Here is a 24,609-nt window from a genome sequence, read left to right as displayed (position 1 = left end):
AACATGAGCTCATCAATATCTATAAATTTCTAAGGACAGAGAACATTATTATGATACAGGTTCCTGTCTTTGTGTTAGTTGGTATTTGTATTATTTCATCATGGCATTCTAGCATGCATTAAATTCAAGGGACATAAATTAATGCCTACTATGTAGTCATTTTCTTAATGACTGTAAGCTATACATAGAGTACATTTTTTTATTATCCTATGATTACACACTTTACAGAATCATTTCTTCATTCTTAGGATAAAATTATGTTGGTTCTTTTAAAATGCTAACTGGTTGTAGAAAATATGGCTTGATGTTTTCAGTCTTTAAATGAATATTTCAGGACTTATTCACTATTAAATCATGGAAATGTAAGCAATTATTGTTGATAACTAAGTAACTTTAAGCTTTTTAATAAAAGGATGCATAAGAGAAAGTGAAAATACTCTTTGAATATGGGTAACTTATTGTCCATTGATAACATGTCAAAAATGCCATTATATGCCATAATTACATAGACTTCTATCAACTGATAGCTCTATCTCTTTGTTGTATGTATAAGTTCAAGTAACAGAAACAGAAACTGCCGGTGAATTTTCTGCAGTCTTCTGTAAGACAAGGTATTTTAGACACAAGAGCTCAGTTCATGACTATTTTAAATCTTAGAGGTTAAATTTGCAATGTTGAGACTCACCCTAGAAATATTAAAGTAATGAAGATATACATAGCACATTCATGAGCATTATAAATGTCTTATAACTGGAAGGTACTTTGCGCTTGTACATAGCTTGACTGATCTGTAGACCATCTTCCCACCCATCCCGCTCCAAATGTTCAGTTCTGTTCCATTGAGTGATCTTGTCTAGAATCAGGTGAATCCATGCTTCAAAGTTGAAAAAGTGTCTTACATTAGAAACATTTCTCAACTATTTCTTTAGCTTGAGAAAACAAAATTGATTTGACAACATATATGAGAGCATAACGATGGGTTGCTGACTTATTTTTCACACATTTTTCTTAAAGCTTTCAAATTCAGATTATATGTGAATCACTCTCTCTATTTGTAAACCACACATTTTTTGTTTCAGTTGCTCAATCAAATGGTTCCAGGTCTTTGCTGAAGTCATCCGTGAACATAAGGAATGGCATTTTGCTAGCAATGCACTTTATATCACAGTAACAAGCCTGAGTGTCTCTTTGTGGAATGACCCTGAAATGGGTACGATTGGAAGCAATGAGGCTGCATCAAGGAGACTGAACACTATTTTATTAGGTGAAGCAAACCATTTGCTCTGTCAACCTACTTTCTTGCTTCAGTGATAATGGAGCCTTTTAGAAACTCAAACGGTCTCTCACATACCCTATCTGATAAATTTCCATTTGTTACATCTCTGCACAGACACCCTAGATTTTCTCCTGCTACCTTTTCTTCCTACAGATGTTTTTGAAATTTAGATTTCTCACATTATACCTAGCCTGTCTCCCCTGTGGAAGCTGCCAAGGCTTTTTGGGTTTTATTTCAATGTAAAAATAATTGATTTTTACAACTGCAGTTGAAACAATGCAATGGACTCCTCTCTGTCTTCTTTTGAGGGGCCTTGTTTTGAGGAACACTGTGATCACGGTTACTTGAACCCAATACTACTTTGAAGTTCATTGATTTCAATTACCAGCCACCAGTCACACTCCCTTCCAGTGACACAATTTTAATTTGCTGAAGATCGACTTGTTGGCTTAGTTTTTAATCTTATATGTCATTGTTTCTTCTCTCTTTTCCTTTTTGTAATCATTTGTAATACTCATCTTCCAGAAATTGTACACTGTCCTTGTGTTCAGCGAATATAAATGTCTCATCTTTTATGAAACTCCCCTCAGCTGAAAAGAGACCACATGAAAGCCGGTGTCATTGAAGAGTTAAAATAACTTACTCCAGTACCAAAAAGTTAGTGACCCTGTTTTGCCAAGATAAAATACCACCCTCCATAGTATGTGAAGTTTCACAATATTGTCAAAGTGCAAGTGGATTTAAGTAAGAAGACTAAAGTAACATCCTTGCTACTCCTTTTTGATCTGAAATCCTACATACTAGTGTTTTTCAGCTACAAAAGCCAAAGGTATGGAATGTGATAATGCTAACGCAGTATCACACTCTGCCACTCTCTCAACCATTCTAACATTAACTATTATGTTATACAAGTGACCCAATTATACATACAGTATTATATTCATTTCTGATATGCATAATTATTTATAACTCATATGTATGTTTGAACTGATACAAAAAGTTGGTTGAGAAAAACATCTTTCCCAGTATCCCGCAGAGTGTGGCTAGTACAATATCCACCAAAAAATACATATGAACTAACCGTTAACAGCACACATGGTACTGTACAAGGATATGCTCTCCAGTGAGGTGTATTTATTTATTTTTTTATTCATGTCCAGTGGGGTATAAACCAATCATGTGGGACTTTTAAATTTTATCTGTAAGTAAATTAAAATGGGATAAATTTTAAAATGTAATTCGTCAGCATGGTGGCCACATACAATAACCTCAATAGCTACTATATATATATATATATATATATATATATATATATGTTATATATATAACATATATATGTTATATATGTTATATATATGTGTTATATATATGTTATATTTATATTTATATATATAGTAGCTATTGGACAATGATGGTGAACTAGAAAGAATATCATATACAAGTAAGTCCAAATCTCAGCTCCACTACTAGTAGCTAGATAACTTTGAGGAAAACAGTTTCTTTTATCTACTTAGTGTCATGTTAACCTGGAATTTTGAAAGTGAATTGGTAAGTTTGCTAAACCTTAAGTGATCCTAAAATAACCACATATTCAAGAATCATAAGACAAGTAAGCTATCTGAAGACAAAACACGCAGGGAAAATCCCAAGGCGTAGCACCACAAGTCCAAATGGATTTCCTTCTCTCCCGGGATGAGTCTCACCTTGTATTTCAAGCCAGTTCCTTCTACTCGGAGCTTTTGCCATCCCTGCTTCTGTCAGAAATGTTCAGAACATCACTGTCTTTCCTGCCAACCCCTGACTGCGCTATGCAGCGCGGTTTAAGAAGACAAGATACAAGGAAGGTGCAGCTGGAATCATTTCAAGGTACAGAGATGATTCACTACATTTCACATTCGTAGTCAAATTCAGGTCATTGGCGAGCGAGTAGATCGGTTCAAGAGCCCAGCAGAAGACACAATACCAGCCATGTGACACGTGTCCGGCAGGATGCTGTGAGGGGTAGTTGAAAAAGCACGGAAGCGCTATTTCAAGTGCATAGTTTAGAGTAGAAGCTCACTCGATAAATGATACTGTTGGCTATTTTCAGTCACTCCCTACTCATTCGGAAGATGCACAAGGAAGCATGAGTCCTTCACCACACTCCTTTCCAAGAATGGTTTTTCCTGAGACCAGGGCTTACCTGAGCAGAGGTTTCTGTGGCCTATTTTGGAAAGACTTTTCTTCTAGCAACAGCTTCATTTCAAAGTCTGCCAGTCAGACCATACCTGACTCAAATGCCTTCTTCCACTAATTCTCAACATTTATCAGCTTTGACTGTTTTTCAGATATGTGTTTCCCTGGGCACTGGGTGTGTCCTGACTGAGCACAACAGCTCACTGAGACAGCGTTTTCCTCTTACGAGTCTTGTAGTAATTACTGCTATAGCTTTCTCTCATGGAGAACTGCACTAATTTTAAGATGCATTAGACCAATTTAGCCATTTCACAAGGTACATATATTTCATAGCATATGATACACAATAAATATGTTATATTTATATTTATGTTTTATATATAATATGTTTTATATTATATATGTTATATATAATATGTTTTTTATATAGTATGTTTTATATTATAATTATATGTTTTAATTAACAAGTAGATTTTTTGGCTAAGAAATAACCAGACTCAGTACAGCTTTGTTCATTTCACATTCATACTAATTTTTTGAAAGTTTTTTTCACATTTAAGTGGCTTTGCATTTGGAGTATGTTCTGAAATTGAAGACTGCGAAATCTGCTGAGTGGGACAGCATTAGTGCATGGAAGTGAGGTGGTTTAATTCACAGGTATCAAATATTTATGTGGAAGGATTAGATGGGGTACTACGTCAGATATTATCAGTAAGTAATAGTAATAAATAGAAATTCTATAATTAGCTTACATATTTAATTATTCAAAATTATGAATGAGAGTGGTACACATAGTTGTAATCCCTGCACCGTAGAAGGCTGAGGCAGGAAGATTGCAAAATGCAAATTCAGAGCAGCAATTTAGCACTTCAGTCAGACTCTGTTTCAAAATAAAAGTAAGGAGGCTGGTGATGTAGCTGAGTGTAAAGGCCTTGATTCAATCTCTAGTACAATCACACACACACACACACACACACACACACATCCCACACAAAATATCTATTACCTTTGAAATGTCCCCTATAATCAGTAATCCTTTACTGAACATTTGTATTCATGAAACTTTCAAATATATGTCAGATAATTTCCCAAAGATAGAACCCCAAATAATGATAAAATTTATGTGTCGCTCTTGATAAACATTACAGAATTATTCTAAAAGTATTCCCACCAATTTCACCAGAAATACCCTCAGACTTCCTAGAGATGAGCTTTGAAATGACATAGAGAATGTTCCTCAGCAGTGAGTCAGATCTTAAATTCCAAGCCTCATAATATTCCCATCTTACATTGTCGGTTCCACAGCATAAACAGAACGTCCACTTATCCCAGAGGCTCCTCTTTCCATTGTCAGTTGATATGTAATTGTTTAGAGATAGGTCCTCTTCAGTCTCCAAGGCAGAAATCCTGATTTAGACTCACTTGATTTTAGCATCGTGAATACGTATATTTACAGAAGTCATGGAAAACTACTGAAACAAAAACTCTGGTAAGGGGCATTGATGCATTTTGAAGGCTGAGTCCATGCTATACAAAGTGTAGTTCAAGGACACCCTCTAAGAGGTTTTACACATGCAGCTTCTCGGGAGCTATTCCGACTACTAATGCCTACTAACTTAGAAGCTACATTTTAAGATCACACTTTGATTCATATGCACCTGAACATTTGAGAATCATTCACCTAAATGAAATTACATAAAGGAATGCTGTTCTTTGCCTTGCAATTAACAATTGCCATCATTTTTGCAGGTGACAATTACCACCAAGCATGGAAAGAAGAATCTTGAACCCTTCCATGGGTAGGACTTCATTTGTGTAATTGTTGTTTAGACTTGTAGTCATGTGTGAATTGTTATGAATCCCTGGTTTAGCTAATCTCCTTCCAAGTCTAATGGAATTGTACTCCTTTATTTTCCAAATAGATGACCTTTCTTATATAGTGACATTGCAAAATTTTAACACTCTGTTACAGAACATTTAGATATTGTCAATTAATTATTCAAAAATTGGGGGGATTTAGAGGTAAAAATACAGAATGTGAACATATTATTCCTTGAAGATGTATTTGTACCACAAAGGTGATACTCAGAGAAGTCATTCCAGTATGATCTTGAGGAATAAAGTGCTGCGTCCACTCATTCAGTGAATACTTCATGAGCATTTACAGTTTTCCTGGTCTAGGTATTAGAGGTTTCACAGTGAAAAGAGAAGATATTCCCATTTCTCAAAAGATGTACACCGCATACACAAGATATCTCACGGACAAGCGTAAAGTAACTGCACCAATTTTAGATATTAAAAATAAAAGAGACAAGAAAATGCAAGAAGACAATATTCCAGTGTGGGGGAAGACAGGGAAGGAAGCCGCGGATGCCCCGCCTCTCCAAAATGATGCCGGTCCACAGCAAAGCTTTCTGCACTTGGGCAGCAGTCTGGGGTCAACCTGAAACTTGTGCGACGGTTTTATACTTTTGTTTTCACTGAGTGCCCCTTCCGTGGCTCTTGGGTAAAACCCCAGGATTAAAATAGCAGGATTTTATAAGGCCCTTCCAGCATTCAAACTGAAGTTTCAATAATAGTAAGATAAAGACAGAGACAAGGTTAAGGAGAGGTGGATGCTCTGAGTAAGGGGATATAGGAAGTGCTAGGTTCTCCACGTTATCTTCACATGGCTTACCTTTATATTCTTGTTTAGAATGAAATAAATCATTTTAATTTGAAGTCCAAAGAACCGACGTGGTTCCTGTAGCTCACCTATATGTCTAATGGTTACGTAGGTGATGTAGTTCCTTTTTTGTGCAGTTTACAGCTACGATTAAGTGACAGTGAAAAACAAAATATGCTATGTATGGATACTTGGTGACCCAGCTTAGGTGCCATATGGTGTGCTTTAACAAGTAAACAGTTCTGCTGTCCTGACAAAAAGAAGAGAGTCTTAAAACTTTACTGAGCTCTGATTTCTCCTATTCTTGAAATTTTCTTCTCTAAACACAGTAATTTCTATAAGAGCTGCATGGCGTAATGAAGCAATGTCTCATAGTATATTTTAAGTCTGTTTGTATGCGTGTTCATGTCTATTTTGGTTGCTTTAGATCAAAAGTAACTCTGCCATATCAATTCACAGAAAAATTGCATCTTCAGGAAACCGGAGAAAGGAATTTGGGTCCACTGATTTTAGATCCACATTCTTAATGAGCATGATGTTCTAGACTACGACAGAAATATCATAAAATTTAGGACCTTTGCAGAGGCACTGTTCAAAAGTATTTCATTATTGTTTACATCTATAATTCAAAGGAGTTCAGAGATGTCTTTGACAACTTCAGCATTCTTATACATTAGCCTCCATTTTAAGTTTTAGATTCAAAACTTCATGGAAACTTTGTTAATATTAATGTTGCTTATGAAATATTGTTTTTTTCTTGTACAAAATCATCTGGGAAATTGATAATTTTGTTAGTCTTCACTCCTCCTCATCTGTATGTTCTGAACATGTATTAAATAGCCTTTTGTACAGCTGGAACATCAAGGGAATGTAAACTAAAATATATCCCCCTCCAAACGCAGTACAATATATACTAGTATGAACAACCCAAAAAGTGTTGAAACAATTGGCTCAAGGTGTTGAACATGTCTTCTCAGATTATTATCAATGAAAAAGAAATCTAACACTGTATAAATGCTCTGGCTCTACCCAAGCTTTATGAAACAAAGTTAATATGATATACGTGCATAGACATATGTGAATGTATCCGGCCACAAGGAGACATGAGTTTACTGTCTTTATTGTGTTAGACTGATGTTTTCATATCTTCCTTAGAGTGATGTACAAAATTAACAAAAAAATAGACAACACTTATTAAGTATCAGCGATTAGATGTTCAATTTGCAAATATTGGGGACTGCCTCATTTTCCTATAGTTCTTTGACCATTTTATGATTCATTCTTATTTAGTCCACTTTCTCTAAGTCAATAATTCTACCTGTTAGTACCATGCCACTTCTGTCATTGGGCCTTTTATGAAATCATACATAATGGTTTCCAGTAAAAATTTGACCTTTCATATATTCCTGTGTAATTTTCTTTTTATCTTGACTGTTTTTTTAATCCATCCATTCTAAAGCATTCATCTAATCACTTACCCTACTCACAATATTTATTGAAGCACTTTTACAAGAGGTTAGGAATAGTAAAATGAACAAAAGATAATCCCCACATCTTTTAAACATGATGTTTAACAAAGAAGTAATTACAGAAATAAACAAATTTAAGGTATATTATGTTCTCACATACCAAGAGGCCGGAGAAGACTTAATTGGATCTAGGGATTTTCAAACTGAGCTGTAATGGTGGATTTGACTCTTTGAAGTGGGTAAGTGGGGATGATCTCTCACAGACATGAAATGATGCTGTGTATTTTTGAGAAGTTACCACACTTACTTAGCCTGTGCCACGATGTCAGAAGAGATGATGCTACGTTGACGTGCAGGGATTCAGGAGGAGATTGCTTTGTAGGTTGGATGGAGAACTTTAGCCCCTGCGATCCCAAACTAACACACATCTTCACTTCTTCTCTGCGGTGCTTATCTCGACTAATAGACTAGCCATCTAGGGGCTGGGGATTTAGCTCAGCGGCAAAGCACCTGCCCGGCAAGCGCAAGGTCGTGAGTTTGGTTCCTGGTACCGGAGAAAAACCAAAAAAAGACACAAACAAACAAACAAACAAAAAAAGACTAGCCATCTATCTATTTATTCAGACAGAAGCCTGAGAAAGAGCCAAGGCTCTTGTCTCCCATACCATGGCATTACGGAGGGCGCTACCCTTTAAATTGACCTCAGTTCTGTACTCTCTTCTCCAGTATCACTGTCCTACCTAAGATCTCATGATCTCTTTCCTGGATTCTTGCAATAGCCTCATAGGCATTCTAGCAACTCCTCTTAACCATCCATTCACCATGATGTTCCATAGGTAATCTCTTAAAAATAATACAGTATTAATAATGTTACTGGTCTGCCTGCATGGAGCTCATAACCTCAGCCTATATATAAAATTCCTCTTTAAATTATATTTTAGCACATTGCCATGTCCTTCTGATAATGTGTGGAGGACCACTGAGACAGCTCCCCTGAAAGAAGACAGTGTGCCTCCATTTTCACCTTTGCCCTACTCCCACCTACTGATAGCAGAGAGCTGGCTAGGGAGATGCTCACACCCTCAACTGACTTTAAGCAATGCAAATGGGTCCAGCCGAGGCTCTGATGTGTAGCCTCTGAAGCAGAGCCGTAGACCTGGGTGCAGTCCCACCTACAGCTCCCTCCTACTAAGCATGAGCTAGGCCTAGAGACTCCCACTGTGGGCTGGGATGGAGCTTCCAGAAAGAGGTAGTGAGGTCCCCGGGCAGAAAAGTCCTGACATCAGGGCTGGAGCCACTGACCCAAAACAGGAGATACACCCTCAGACCCTGTTACGCAGATTCCTCCAAACTGAGAGGCCCCCTGCCGCTGGAATCTGCTCTCTTTCTGCACACCTCTCTGCACGGTGCAGCTGTGCCAGGGTGCCTCCTCCCTGGCGCGGCTCACGGCGCTCACACACTTCCGGCCGTCCTCACAGTCACTCCACCCCAGCCGCTCCTCTCTTCACGAATTAATAAAACCTCGCTTTGGCCCTGGGTGGGGCCTTTGTTTTGGTTGGTCTTTTTGCGCCTGCACTTAGGACTCACTTGGTTCTCCACAACTGCAGGGTTTGTCTCTGTCTCTTTTCTCTTGCTGTGGATTGCATTGGAACGGGGAGACTGGCATTTACTCCTGAGAATTTCAATGACCTTTCCCCGGGATTACAAATTATAAACTCTGGACCACGAAAGATTCTGGCACTAATAATATGTTTTTAGTCATGGTTACATTCCCAAGAGCATCTACAGTGTGACCTAGGGTAATAGTAACATTTAATAATGATCTCCTGGATGAATAAATGAGTAAACAATCTTCAATTTTATTAATGACTCCAGTTTATATTTAACAAAGAAATTAAGAAAGTTACTTTATTCCTAACTTCTCATTTCTTCCCAAATTCATACATAAATTTCAATCTGTGGGTTTTTTGTTTTCACTTTTTCATGTATATATTTTACTCCAAATTTAAAAAAATAAAAATTGAGTCATTTTCCTTTTGCCTTAGCAACTTGCTATTCAGTTTATATAAATGTCAACTGACTGAGTAATTAAGGGTACTCTCCGAGACACTTTGTGATTGCATAAATTATTCTACAATATGGACAGAACATACTTTTCCTTAAAACTAGTAAAACATCAGTAATCATTAAATGCCATTGAGTGGAAGTGCATAACCTATACTTCTTTCTTTTAATAATAGTATATTATTAAGTTAAAATTTCTCTGTTAATAATACTGTATTTTCCTGCACATTTTTAGGGATATTTATTGAACATATATATGTATGTATACGTTTTATATGACAGAACACAAAGAACTTCATGAGGTGATGGTGATAAATATAATTTCTAGGTACACATTTTTCTAGCAGTTTGATTTCACTCAAGAAGAAAAACTATACAATCACAACTAGACATTATGTACAACATCATATAGATTGTATGTAAGAGATAAAAGCTAATAGCAAGAATAGTGAAACTCTGTGGTTATCTGGAAGGGAGGCATGGAGTGGTGAATCATCTCTTGCGCATTTAAAAGAAAAGACCCAGATTCTTTGTGAATGTGGGTCAGAAACTTAGAAGGATCTCAAAGGTGAACATATGTGGAAAGCACACACATGTACATGTGTGCAAACACGAGGAAATCTCTGTACTAGGAAAGTAGCTATGGCTTGAGGAGGGAAGAAAGACTTTGAATGAACAGAACATTATTTGTGGATGGTCTGTCTTCCCTTTTGATGGAAGTACGAGCCCTGACAGTGTGAACGTAACAGAAATGATTCTATATAATCTCCGTGTCCAGTTGCGCTTCCCTCTTTCGAAAACGGAGGGAGAATCGTACCTCCTAGCACCTCTCACTGTGAGTGTGACTACGTGGAAGGTTCCGGCCAAACAAATGGGGCAGCAGAGCCGCATGACATGACGGACCTGCTCAGCTCGCCACTTATCTCCTGCTCTGTTGAGACAACTGAAATGGCTTCTACTGCGATGGGTGAGACCTGGATTCCATGTCAAGTCATCCTTGAGAACTCTGTGGGGACAGCAACCCTAGAAAGTCATCCACCCACAAAATGTTCTGAGAGTAAATCTCTTCTGTCTTCTTAGAGCCCATAAAATTTGAGGTTCATGCTTCCCGTTCCTCTCCTGCTACACTGTATTTTCCAGTCTAATACATTACATTTCTTGGTAACTTCCATTTTTGTTATTCTAAGTCTACTTTGCTAGTAGAATTTGTACATTTCCTCTGATGAAAGCCTCTTGACTGATGTCTCTTCGCTAAAGTGAGTCTTTATCATTATAGACATTAAGCATTAGAAACTGAAAAGTTTGTCTAAACTGAGAAATTAGTTTTGCTTTGCTGTTAATAATCGTAGGTCACCTATTTTCTGCATGTAATAGGCACATTCCTTATTAATGCACCGTTTTCAACTTCTAGGTTAATTTAAATGTGAGAAATCATGGTGCATATATCTCTTGTCTTACAGCTTCTCTCTAGTCAGCAACACTGAGGATGACTAAACTTATCAGGCATGTTACTGTACAGGTAAGCTTAAAAACTAAAGAAGCTAATAGTTTTGGATTTTTTTAGTGCAGATTTGTCAGTAAAAGCATAATGCTATTGCATCATCAAGCTGATCACCAGTATTTCTGGGTTAAACTCATCGTGCAATTAATATTTATGATAGTTTTATCCTAAGGCTAGTAAGTCCTACAACAAAAACAGTAGCATATCTTTAATAGGACACTTAAGGATGGTAGCTTGTAACTTTTTATCAGCAACCTCAAAAGTCAACTTCCCAATTAAAAATACATCATTTATAGTTTTTGACTTTTCAAAATAGTGCAATGTAATATCAATTTAAGTCCTTGTTTGCATTTTATTACCCATCACCCTTTCTTTCCTTCCCTCAGTCAAAGGAAATATTTCTCCAAATGTAAGGGAATTTCTAAAAGCTAAGAATCACATAATTTAGGGCTAATATAACATTTGCATCAAGTTTGTAAAATCTGATTTGAAGATGGTTTCAAAAGTTTTAGACAACATATATTTTATCTGATAGGGAATGTTATGTGCAAGTTTATGTGTACACATGAACAGAATCAACACTTTAAAATCAGTTGCTTATTTGTAGAAATCAAAGGTTAGTCTCTGAGAAAGCAGAATACCTCTAGCAAGGGACACGGTGTTCTTACACACTTCAAACATACACAGCTTCTGTGATATTCTGTCTCGGGCAAGGTCAACGTCGGAAAGGTATGACTTTAATAAATGAAAACATGATTCCACTGAAGAGTGAAACATCTTAATGAACTTCTCCTGAACATCTGCAAAGTAAAGAGCATTGTATAAAATTTTGGTACCATGAGATATAAAATATATCCCCTGACTTTGAGGGGTTCACAGGATTTGCAACATAGTAGCTAATACATGTCGACACAGGTCTCCTTCTGGAGAGAAAAAGATGCAAGGTTTTAATTCTGAATGTCAAGTGAATGGCAAAGAGGGAAAGTAGAGGTTGGTGTATCAAAATCATTCATGGAAACTTTTTGGTGTATATGAGACCTAAAGACTTCAGAAGCAGAGGTCTTAGACAAGAGCAAAGTTTGATGGAGCATCAGACTTGAGGAGTACAAACAGAAGTGGGTTAAAGAAGTCACCAAGGACTTAGATTTAGAGGCAGTCATCTTACACTGATACACTTAGAAATTGGTAAAGAATGGCTGGCTTCATGAACAAAACAGTAGCTCATGGTAGCAGGAATAGAGGATCTCAATGCCTGAGGGAGTAGCAGGCTGGTAGGAGTGGTACAACAGGCAGTCTGCGATGCCGAGGCAGCTTTTCTTTGTTTATCTTGTCCTTGTGAAGGGGTGAAACTTGAAGAATCAAGGTGCCACCAGAATACTGTAAAATGTTACTTGGGCTTAAAACTTGTAATCACCCATATCAGTATGGGTATATCTAATGCACTTTTGGGTTGGTCTTTAATGTTGACTTTTCAACTGTCTGCTTCAATTTTAGAGAATATTATTTGATACCTGCTTAACATGATTAAGTGAAAAGACTTCTGTTTCCTCGTGCTTTCCCCCACCTGCCAATTTTTGTAACACATTATATTTTGTCAAAGTTTATAAAATCTATATTCTGCTTTACAACCTTCATTTCCAGAGATGTTTGGTATTTATTCTATTTTTTAAATGGATTCAGTGTTCTCCACCAGTACTTTTATGACAGGTTTTCCATTTCAGATTTTACTCTGTTTTGCTTCATCACTTAGTTGACTGGAGTTATTTTTCAAGTTTGCTTCTTTTTCTCCAAAACTGATCCATAAATGCTATATTCCCTGGGTCTCTGCATGCCTGCAAATACCTGTCATTTTATATTGCTTTGCCCTATTTTATTAGGCTTGAAGGACAATTTGGTTATGTGTAAAATCTTGCCTCACATTTCTAACTTCCCTTAGAACTTTGTAGTATTGCACTATTTTTTTCCCTTGAGGAGACACTTAATGTTGTTCTAGACAAACCTAAACTGAGACTGCATTTTTACTTTTCAATGGTAGGTTGTTTTACTTTTGCTCAGTTACACAAAGAGGGCTTTTTTATATTTGAAGATCAACAAACTAATTATTCATCATTAAAAACTGTCCTTTAATCACTTTTTCTGAAATAGTTCCTAAGGTCTTTAAAACTTTGCCATTATTTCTTCCTTTTATTTCTCTTATCACCAGACTTTGTCTTAATTTTGAAGTTCTATTTCAAAGACTAAAATTAAATTGAATTACCTCTGCCTGATGTTTAAAATTATCTCCTTCTTTTTTGTTGCTCTGATCTTGTCATTGTATTATAGATTCAGTACAATTTTCCCAAATCCCTACTTAGATTCATATTTTGATTTTTAATCTACCTTTTATTGTCTCTTAATGCTTCAAATTATTCATTCTTTTATACTGTATATTTTATTTTTCACATTATTTCCAATCTATGCTATCCACCCTTACAGTATTTGATTTTAATATTATCTCATTTTGAGTTTGGTGTTTAATAATTCATTATTTTTAAGTTTTTCAAGCTTCAGAAAATGTATTCTATTTGTAAGGCAATATTTTCATCTTTGGTATGTTTACTTTATTTCTTTTTAAAATAGATGTGCATATTTTTCTTGTTGGGTGTGCAATTGTCACACACTTTTTATTATTTATAGACTCAGTACTGACAATTTAGTGTAAATTTTCTTGTTATATAGGATAAATTTTCTTTGTAAGTGCAATCAGTGCTTTTAGATACTGTTACATCACAGCTGGAGGATTTACGTGTTTTATTTTCACTTCTTTTGCCCTGATGACAGGCTGTTGTGTTTGGCAGAGAGATCATTCTTGCTGCAAATGAACTGAGCTGTGTTAAATATGTGATGAGGAGCAATAAATATGTTGCATAATAAAAATGTTCCCTTGTGATCCCTGGGTATCCTGGTTTCATGGGAGAAAGTCTTACAAATTCAGATATTTTGCCTATTTCAGTAAAATCTTGGAATTTTTCAGTAAAATCTCCCATATTTCTATCAAAATGATCAGTTGCTTTTACTGGGATCCCTCAGTTCAATAGTTTCTCCTCACATTAGCTGTTGGTTCTACTTTCAATATATGATTTTCTTAACAATGAGAAGAGTAGAGAGTTAAATATAATCTCTCATCCCATGCCCTTCTACATCAGCGTGTATTTAATGATTCTTGTTTCAGTTACTTCTCTGTCATTGCTGAAGCAAAATATCATTTTTATGCTCTATCTAGACTACTGAGATTAGGGTGGCACCAAACCAATCAGTGGACTGATTTAGTAACCACACACCCTTAATCCAGGTTGCTAAACTGCCTGGTTGATTTGCTATCCTCTACTCACCATGAACTCTTTCTTCTCTGCACTTCCTTTTTACCATGCTTCCTTTCCTTGGAGCTGGCCAATTATAGACAGAAACCTCTACAACTGTGAGATAACTAGAATTTTCCTTCTTCAACTTTGGGTGTCAGGCATTTTGTTTCAGCAATGAAAGGAAAGTGACTAAGATGGAATTTGGTACCAGAGAAATGAATGCTGGGACTGTATCTGATGATGTGGGCTGAAAGCCCTCAGAGTTGGCTTGTAGAAAGGGGAAGGGAGAGGAAAGGTTTGAAGATGCTGGGTACAAAAGCAGAGGTGGAAGTCCTGAGGCTGTACTTGATGGGAGATTCTGGTCAGAATCAGAAGAACAGAAGACTGATAGAAATTCTGTCCATAAAGACCATGCTTAGAAGCTTTCTCTTGGGAGGAAGGACTACACTGGCTATTGGACTCCAGTGTGTGTTATATCTTGGCAGAAAGATTGCCTGAATTTTGTTCTTGTCCAGAGACTTTGCCTGACACTAAGATTAAAGGCAGTGGACTAATTCATCTGGCAAAAGAAATTTCAAGGCAGTCTAATGGTGAAGCCATAACATGAGCTATATCTATGCTGGCAATCAAGATCAAAGAAAACAGCAGAATGATTTTGAACATTGGGAGTTTGGTCATAAACGAAGCACCAGTAAAACTATGGACTGTAAAAATAAAGCAGAGGAGATTTTGATTGCTGAGAAGGATCAGGAGAATGGAAAGATGGCTTGAAGACATCACATCAAACAATAGGACTCACCCTTTGCATCCTCAAAATTGCAAAAGTGAAAGACTTTAGTTTGAGAAGAGACCCTCAGAGCACCACATTCCAGAATGGTGGCAGCCGAGGGAAACTGATCCTCAGGATTTGACTTATCAGCACTGAATGCCTACAAACAAGATGCAAGGAAGCCTGGTTACTGCTCCGGCTGGCAGCAAACCTTAATATCATTCATGTGGTTCTGGTTTTAGGTGCATGCAGAATGCAAGAGTTGGCAGGTCAAGAAGACTTCCACCCAGATTTCAGAAAAAAGCCTGAGAGGCCAGGCAGTGTGCCCCTGAGAGAGAAAAGTATGAAGCAGTGAATGTAGAGCTGAAAGTGCAATAGAGACTCCAGAAGTTTGGAGAATCCAAGAACTTGGATCATCTGAGGAAAGCTGCAAGGAGGGAGCAGAACTTGCCCAAGAGAGAATCCATGGGAGCAACAACCACCGGAAGTGCTGTAGCGGTGAAGCCACCCAAGCCCTTTGGAATTCACTTCTTGCCACAGATGGCCTCAGATGCTGCACATGGAACTACCAGGCTTAATGTTTGCCCTAGTGGACTTTGGATTTGCTTTTGTCCCATGCCTTTGTATCCCTCTGTTTGGTTTTTTTTGAATGGTAATATTTATCTTGTGCCATTGAATGTTTGAAGTGTTTAACTTTCTTTTCATATTTAGAGGAGCTCAGAGCTAAGAATTTGCCTTAAATGTCAAAGAGGAATTGGGACTAGCACTTTTCAGCAATGCTGAAACTGTTAAGACTTTGGGAACTCTTAGAGATGGACTAAATGCCTTTTGTGTAAAGCAATATACATGAGTCTTTGGGAAGCCAGGGGAAGAATGTCATGGTGTGGGTTTAGATGTCCTCCCAAAACTTTATGTGGTCAACAGGTGGGGCTTTTCCAGAGGTGGCTGGATCTGGAGTGTGTGATGCTGAGATTAATTCATGGTACAATGCTAGGATGGAAGGCACTAGAATGAAGGGTGTGAGTTCTACCCACCCTAAGTAACCTGGCTAAGATATAAGGGATAGAAAAAGCTGTTGCTTTGCTATCTTCTGTTTAGTGTGAAATATTTCTCCTCTGCAATACCTGTCTGTCATGCTACCCTGCCTTGGATTATGGACTGAAACCTCTACAAACTATGAACTAAATAAACCTTTCTTCATTTAACTTTGTGTGTTAGGTATTTTGTCCCAGCAAGAGCACAGTAACTAAGACAGTTCTCAAGATTCATTTGTCCACAAATAATAGCTTTGAGGTGGGATGAAGTCAAACAATTCTATGACTTAATCTGCTTACTTCCTTAGTTATTTCTTCTTAAAAGTGTAGAATTTTCCTTGTGTATTTGCTTTCGTAAATGTTATGATTTTTTGGGGTTTTTTGTGTTTATTTTTGGTACCAGGGATCAGACTCATGACCTCAGGCATGCCAGGCAAGCGCTTATGCCACTGAACTATATCCCTGGCCCAATGTTATGTTTTTTCTTTGTGTTTTTGTCTATTTGATTAGAAATTATTTTGCCATTTTATCAGACATTCCCATGTATTTTTCTCTCATTTACAGGCCATCCTAACACCCTGATATTCACAATCAATCAGCAGTGTGAGAGGAAAGAGAACATGAATCTAAACCTAGTCCCAAATATGCTTCTGTCTTGATTGAATGTTAAGAAAGGTGATAAGAAGTGAAGAGAAAAATCAAAATGTGAGAAGGAAAATCTTGGGTTAGATACAAGGGGAGATTCTCACTGTCTTTGTTGTAAGGAAGTTGGCCTTAATGTTTAAGAATGTTCTGTTAGTAATAACAGAAAATGAAATAATAAAAACCAAAAGAATCTACACTCCTATAGAAGAGATTGAAATAGTAAAGCAAATCCACATAAAATCATCTTAATTTTGAATCCCTGTAAGGGAAGACTAATTTAGATCATAAAATCTCAAGGAAACTCTTTGAATGTGTTACAAATCAGTTGAGAATTCCTTTGCTGGAGTCAGATATCATGAATTAGCAAACTACAGTTCCGCTGGTGGTCCTGATGCTCCTGGTCAGCATCAGGTAATGCTGGATATTAGCAGCTGACACTGCCTGTCCTCCGGCCTTCACTGCGGCTGAGCTCCACTGTTCAGTGCCAGCTTCAGCCATAAGCCCCTGGGAGACTCTGCTGGTAGCCGCTCACTCACTGATCATCATTGGCTGCTTCTTTCCAGATACCCACAAGGAAAGAGCTCCTAGTGTTTGCTGGTTTTTCTTCTAAAGTAACTGCTCTGCCTACACCATTCAGCATGAGAATCCTAAGCACACTTACATGACTTTCTGAGCCCACACTGCTGCAGACATAAGTCAGGAACAGGTCACTCAGTCTGTCAGGATGAGGCTTTACTTTAGTGTGGAAGCTCAGGAGGCCAGTACACCGAAGGGACCCCTCCAGGGGTCCAGGAGCACTGCATTATAGAAACTGCAGGCCTGTGTTTGGTGCAGACTTGGGCCTGTTTATTGCTCTGAGCTAGACCTGTCATTGGGCCGAGTGGGGATGAGGCTCCAGGGCACCAGCACTTACCGGGTTCTGGATTCTGTGAGAAGGCAGGGTGACTCTAGCTGTTTTTGATTGACAGCCATCTTTTCTGCAGAAAAAATGGTGGGTGTGAAATTGGGAAATCTTCCAGAGGCATAGCTGTGCTCACCACAGGTAATTAGGGTTTGCAGAGTTTGGGGAAGTTAATCATGTGACAAGATCTCTCCCTGCTGCTTGCCACTTTAGCGAGGCTCTCAGCGCTTCTTCAGCCTTGGAGAGCAGGACTGTAAGAGCAGCACCGCCGATATGAGTATGACCCAGAGAGCAGCCATGGGGGACCCCACGGGAGGCAGGTGGACACAGAGGCAAAAGGCAAGGTGTCCCAGTCCACTGATGGAGGTGGGGGCAAGGGAAAATATCCAGCCAGTTCACGAGACCGGATGGCCTTTGGACACACAGGCAGCATGACCATTTTTCTCCCACCAGTTCAGACATGATTTGTGGGAGGGTTTCTCAACCCTCCGCAGACCTCACAATTTACAGTCAATTTAGAAATTTTAGTGCTTATGACTCAGTTTTATTATTTAAAAACTAAGGGTTAGTTTAAATTAATACTTTAGTCCTACCTACACCTAGTTCAAAATGTTTTCTTTTCCCCTTCCCTCTGCCTGGACAAAGCTTGACCCTGGAGAGGACAGATTAGATTCATACATGTTTTTACTATGCATCCAGCTCCTTTTTTTTTTTTTCCTCTTATTTTTCCAGAAGTTGGTAAGGGGGAAGAACTGTTTTTTCTCAGGACCTGGACAAGGTAGTCTACCTAGAGAAGTAACAGGAGGAAAAAAAGAGGTGGAGATATCTTCCAAGTTTTGTTGATGATAGCTATAAACTTCCATTTCACTATTTTGATGTGGTGGGACATCCATTAATATACTATCAGTGACTTCCCCCCTTGGGCAGAGGAGTGACTCATCCAACTGGAAATGCACTTGCTTGGATCAGTATCTGCTTTTTCCCTCTTGGGATCCGACTGCAAAGCACAGGCACTTGAGACTTTTGTCATGGAATAAAATCTTTACACAGGGGGCGGCAGATTAGAAAAAAAAACTCCATTACATGGAGTCCTAGGTTTTGGTAAGTTACACTGCAAATGTTGGGAACTCAAATCCATGGAATGTAGACTACAAAATTGCACTTAATGTTGAGAAGCTTGGTGTGTTATGTTAAAAGTACATCTAGGCAAGGAATTTTCCCGCTGACAGTTTGTTTCGTCCTCTGGAGCAACATAAAGCCTGAGGCAATACAATATTTTGACACTTTTCTTGGCTCTGTGGCAGTTTTCTTCAGTTAGGACTATGTATGTACATTCGGGGGTAAGAATGTGTTAGCCACCCACCAGGTAAGTTATGATCACGTATGTAGAGTCAAGGGGCATGTGACCCTCCAGTACATGAATGCCGCTATCACTACATTGATCAGATACATGTCGCAGTGGCCTGCCTTCAAAGTACACAGGTGGAGAACGGCCTGCAGTGAAAGAAAAAACAGACTTGACTAAAGGTTTTCAGGCACTGGGGGTAGAATTTCCTCTCTTTTTCAATTGCATCTGTAAACAGTTGCTTTAAACTGCATAATTGATATCCTACACTATTTGACTTCCTGTCTGGAATGGTGCCTATTTATGACGCTGGCCTCTTGTTCCATCTTATTTAACATGTCTTGCCTGGGTGATACATTATGCTGAACGTGAATGTGAGAGCTTCAAATAATTAATGAGAAGCCTAGACACACAACTATCAATAGTCTTCTCCAAATTCTCTTCCAGCTAGGGAACAGCACAAGGAGAGGATAGACACTTGCATTCCTGCAGTTTCTAGGCTGTGTTTCTAAATTAGTGTTGTATAAGTGAAGTTTTCGCATATATAAAATAGAGCTTATGGTAAAATACACCTTCTAAGACCTGTTTCATCAGTGTCTGTTTCATTAACTTCCCCCCAAAACTCAGTTTCCGTCTTCCCCAGAGCACTGGGAAGCAATCTCTAGCTGTCTGATCCTGCCAGCTGTACATATATTTGTAACACAGATTTTTAAAGCTAAGCAAAAATACTATCAACACACCTAATGTGAATTATTTCCAAATAAATTGTTATATGTTTTTAGCTACATAATCCTTGTGTATGTTTAACTTTGATGGCACCAACACAGTATACATCCAACTTTACCTAAATTTCCAAAACATATCTGTATAAGTTTGTTCTAATAAAGGTCCATCCAAGGTTACACTGAACAGGTAGCCTCTCAGATCTTTCTTTATCTGGAAAATCTCCCTTTCCTATGTTTATCTTCGCTTAGTGTTATGGAAAGTTGATTACTTCTCCGATGCAGTCTTCCTCATTCTGTAAAAAATATTATTCAACATAGTCCTCTATTGTTGAATATCTTATAAGTTTAAAGGGGATTGATCCAGACATATATTTGCATTTAGGTTAGAAAAAGAAAAAGAATACATACATGATTCCAAATATTCCATTTGAACACCCTCAGTGAAATAAAGATTGAATTATTGGATGAAGTGGTGTAGGCCACACACCTCTATTTTAAAGTGCCAGTCATTTAGTATACAATGAATTAGCAGGCCCTGTTCATCCTTGCTTTAATCCACAATTTATTTATATCATTTAAATTATATCTTTTATTCCCCTGGGATTTATTACCTGTGATTCTTATATAAAGGAGAGTTTTCCCTAATCACTTTTTGATTGGTCTAAAGCAAGTTCTTATCTAGAATAGGCTAGACAGGTTCCTACTTCTTTCATTGTATTTATCCTGGGTAATATCAAGGCTAGCCTGCTTTATGCTATGGTTGAGAAAAAAGGAAAGCTATCCCAACAGATATATATAAAGGGAGAAAAAGAACAAGAAAGAATAAAGACAACTCCAGGAAATTCAAGGACGAAAACCCATGAGAAGCCGACTGAGTATCAAGAACTCTGGTAAATGGAATTATCCAACACTTGGAAAACATGAGGAACAAATAGCATTTTATTTGGCTTTACTATTTCTTTAGCCAGTGATTGGGGCTGGAGATGCAGCTTAGTGGCACAGCACCTGCCTGGCAATCATGCGGTCCTGAGTTTGATTCCCAGTACCCCTTATATTTTTTTTTAAAATACCCAGTGATTGAAAATACATAATTGCCAAAGAAGGGAAAAATATATAATTTTGCAATAAGGAAAAGGAAAGCCTCAAATGTCACTCTCTGAAAAAAGAGAGAGTGATTCACAATGACAAAATTATCATCTGGAGGAACCAGTTCTCCAAACTGATTGGAATTTACACTTCATGGACTTCAAATAATAGCGATGAATTAACTGACATTTTGGCAATGCTAAAACTCATAGATCTTACCTAGCTACTTTTGGGAGGTCTACTGTGGTAAGCTTTCATATCATGTCAAATCTTTTGGTTCTTTGAAAAGAGACAGAGTTCAGAAAATTTGTTCCAAATACTAAGAACTTGGAAAGAATACACTCACAAAGTAGTCAGAGACAAGGCTTCAGAAAGTAAGAAACTCCTGAAAACCTTTCACTGAAAGGGAACAAAGTTGGAAAAAGTCTGAATCTAAATTTATTTCAGTACATTAAGTCTTTAAACCTGTCAACATTAGTTAATAATAACACATAATATTTTTATTTTACTTTTCCCTCATGAATTTGATAATGGTTAGAATTTTATATTTAAGTGTAAAATACCTTACTGATGGACTCTTACTACTGATATTCCCTTCTCAAAATAGAAACTGGTTGGTAGGAATTCTGATGCTCTCTAACATTTTGCTAAATAAAAATTACAAAATACAAACAACTAGGACAGGCAGAAGTACCAGCACTGGAACTGAGATAAAATAGGTCTTGATTATAGGGTATATGTACAATAGTAATATAGTCTTCAAATCAGACATCTATTATTAATTCTTTATAAACCAGTTCATTTAATCTTGATAACAATGCTATGGAGTACGCACTGTTATTGTTGTCCCACTGTCACCAATGGCACACGGAGGCACAGGGATATAAAGTCATTTGTCAACGTAAGTAATTAGTCACAGATCATTGTCTGGTGCAAAATAGGGCTGACTTGAGAATAACCAGTCTAGAAATTAGTTCCTCAAGTCCCTTATTTTGTTTCATGAAAAAACAACCACATATGTAAGAAGAAACAAACTACATTCATCCCCATCCCCACTTCTGACTCCTAAATTATAATCTATAAATTATCCCAACCTAGGACAGGAAGAATAAAATTTCAAAACATGCAGGAGTTATCTGGGAGATGAATTATACAAACTTTATCCCATGACTAAAACAGTTCTAATGTATTCTTCCATTCACTCTCATGCTAATTACTATTTTCACGAAATCAGAAAGACTACAAATCAGAGAAATTAAAATTCATAATGGGGTTGCAAGACTTGAATTTAACCTGGTACAGTAATCGAGATTACAATGCACAAACAGAATAAATAATAAAAAAAACTGTTGTGAATAAAAAATGGAAAAAGAGACAAAACATGGCAAAAGCCCAGATAAAGATTATTTGTTGTTTGAGACAACATACAATTATAATTGCTGCTATATGAATATACATGCAAATATGGCACATACAATTGAGGCATATACTGTATATACACACAGGCTATCTATAGACATGTATACTTAAACATATTTATATATCCACTTAGAAGAAAATTGATTTATATATGATTTGTGGTATTTATTTGCATTATGACCTTGAGCAATTAATTTAATCTCGTAAAGTCTTGACTTTTCATATGAAATAGGGATAATTTTAATATTGTTTTACTTATCAGTTGCCATGTTACAACTTGTCTAGAATTTTACAGCTGAATATGAAACAAAAATTTTTAACTTAATATTATTTCACTTAGTGTTTTTAGGGGAGGAATACAAGAGCAGTTCAGTTGGATCCCTCCGATTTTGTATCTCTCATGAGTTTTACTTTTTTTTATTTTAAAGGGACAAAAACAATAAAAATAATGGTAAAAAATTTCAAAACAAGATAGTAGGAAATTATCATTAGTTTATATGTTGTATTTTGTTATCTTCACAGTAGTTGCTCAGATTACAAGATATAGATATACAAAACTGATTAAATAATGTAAGCACAACATATTCCTTTCAATGAACTAATAGAAAATAGTAGCATAATTATCTTAACTATCTTGTATGTGTATATAAATAATTTTCTCTTCCTACATTTCTCTTTTCTCCCATGCCAGTTGTTCCTTTTGAATAGCTTCTTTCCCTCTCACAGTATCTATTATGTTTTGGGTTATTGTTTAATCTTTCAGTTTTTTACGCTAGGGAGACAATACAATATTTACACGTGAGCCTGGTTTATTTCACTTATAAGTATGGTCTCAAGTAGCAACCAATTATCCATAAATTTCAACTTTTTCATTCTTTATGGCTGAGTAGTAGTCCATGGTATAAAAAGGTAATATCTTTTTTATCCATTTCTTAATTGATGGGAATTTCAGTTGTTTCCAAGATTTAGCTATTACAAATTGTGCTGCTATACATGTGGGCACACATATATTTCTGTGGTGTGATGCTTTTATTTCTTCTGGGAAAATACCCAGAAGGGTAATAGCGGGGTAAAATGGGACTTCTAATCCTAACTTCTTGAGGAATTTCCACACTGATTTCCACAGTGGCTGTACCAGTCTGCTCTCCCACCAACAGTGGAGAAGGGTTTCTTTGTCCCTACAGCCCCTCCAGCATCTCTCATTGGTTGATTTGTTAATGACAGCGTTTTTTTCTAGGATGAGATGCAACCTCAGTGTTGGTTTAGTTTGCATCTCTGGAATGACCAACGATGTTGAACATGTTTTCATATACTCAACTGCCCTTTGTATTCTTTCATCTGCAAAGTTGGTATTAATCTCAGATGCCCATTTTTGCTTTGGGCTTTTGAATTTTGGCCTTCTGATTTTTTAAATTCTTCATATGTTCTAGATAAAAAGTCTTTTGTGGGAAAGACAGTTGGCTAACCATTTTCCCACTCTGTGTGTTTTCTTATCTCTCTGTTGGTGATTTCTTTAGATGTGCAAAACCTTTTTAATGAGACAAGATCCCAGATGTGCATTCTTTGAAGTATTTCCTGTGCAGTTTGGGTTTTGTTCATGAACTCTCTGCCTACCTATATGTCTTCAAGATTTCTACATACTTTCTCTTCCAGTAGATTTAGTGTTTCTGTTTTAATATTTAGGTATTTGATCCATTTTGACTATAGTTTAATGCATGGTGATGGATTTGGGTCTGATTTTAGTCTTTGGCATGTGGAAAGCCAATTTTTTGAGCAATGTTTATTGAAGAGTCTGCTTTTCTTTTCAATGAACATATTTGGTCCTGTTGTCAAAGATAAGGTGCTGAGTGTGCTTATAGCTGTGTCTGCATCTTCTAATCTATTCCACTGATCCTCAGGTCTGCTTTTTGCCAGGACCATGTTGATTTTCTCACATAGCTTTATAGTATAATTTTAAATCAGGGATTTTGATGCCTCCTACCTTGTCTTTGTTGAATTATGATAATTTCAAATCTTTCTTTCCTATCTTTATTCCTTTTGTTTCTATCTCTCTTTTCAATTGCTCTGGCCAATTTTTCCAGAACTATATTGAATAGGGGTGGTGGTACTGTAAATCCTTGAATTGTTCCTGATTTTAGACTGAAAGCTTTCAGTTTTTGTCCATTTAGTATGATGTTGGCTGTTGGTTTGTCGT

Source organism: Chinchilla lanigera, unplaced genomic scaffold (genome assembly GCF_000276665.1).
Source record: "Chinchilla lanigera isolate Chin_1 unplaced genomic scaffold, ChiLan1.0 scaffold00040, whole genome shotgun sequence".
NCBI lineage: Eukaryota > Metazoa > Chordata > Mammalia > Rodentia > Chinchillidae > Chinchilla > Chinchilla lanigera.
Note: the sequence above shows the minus strand (reverse complement) of the source record.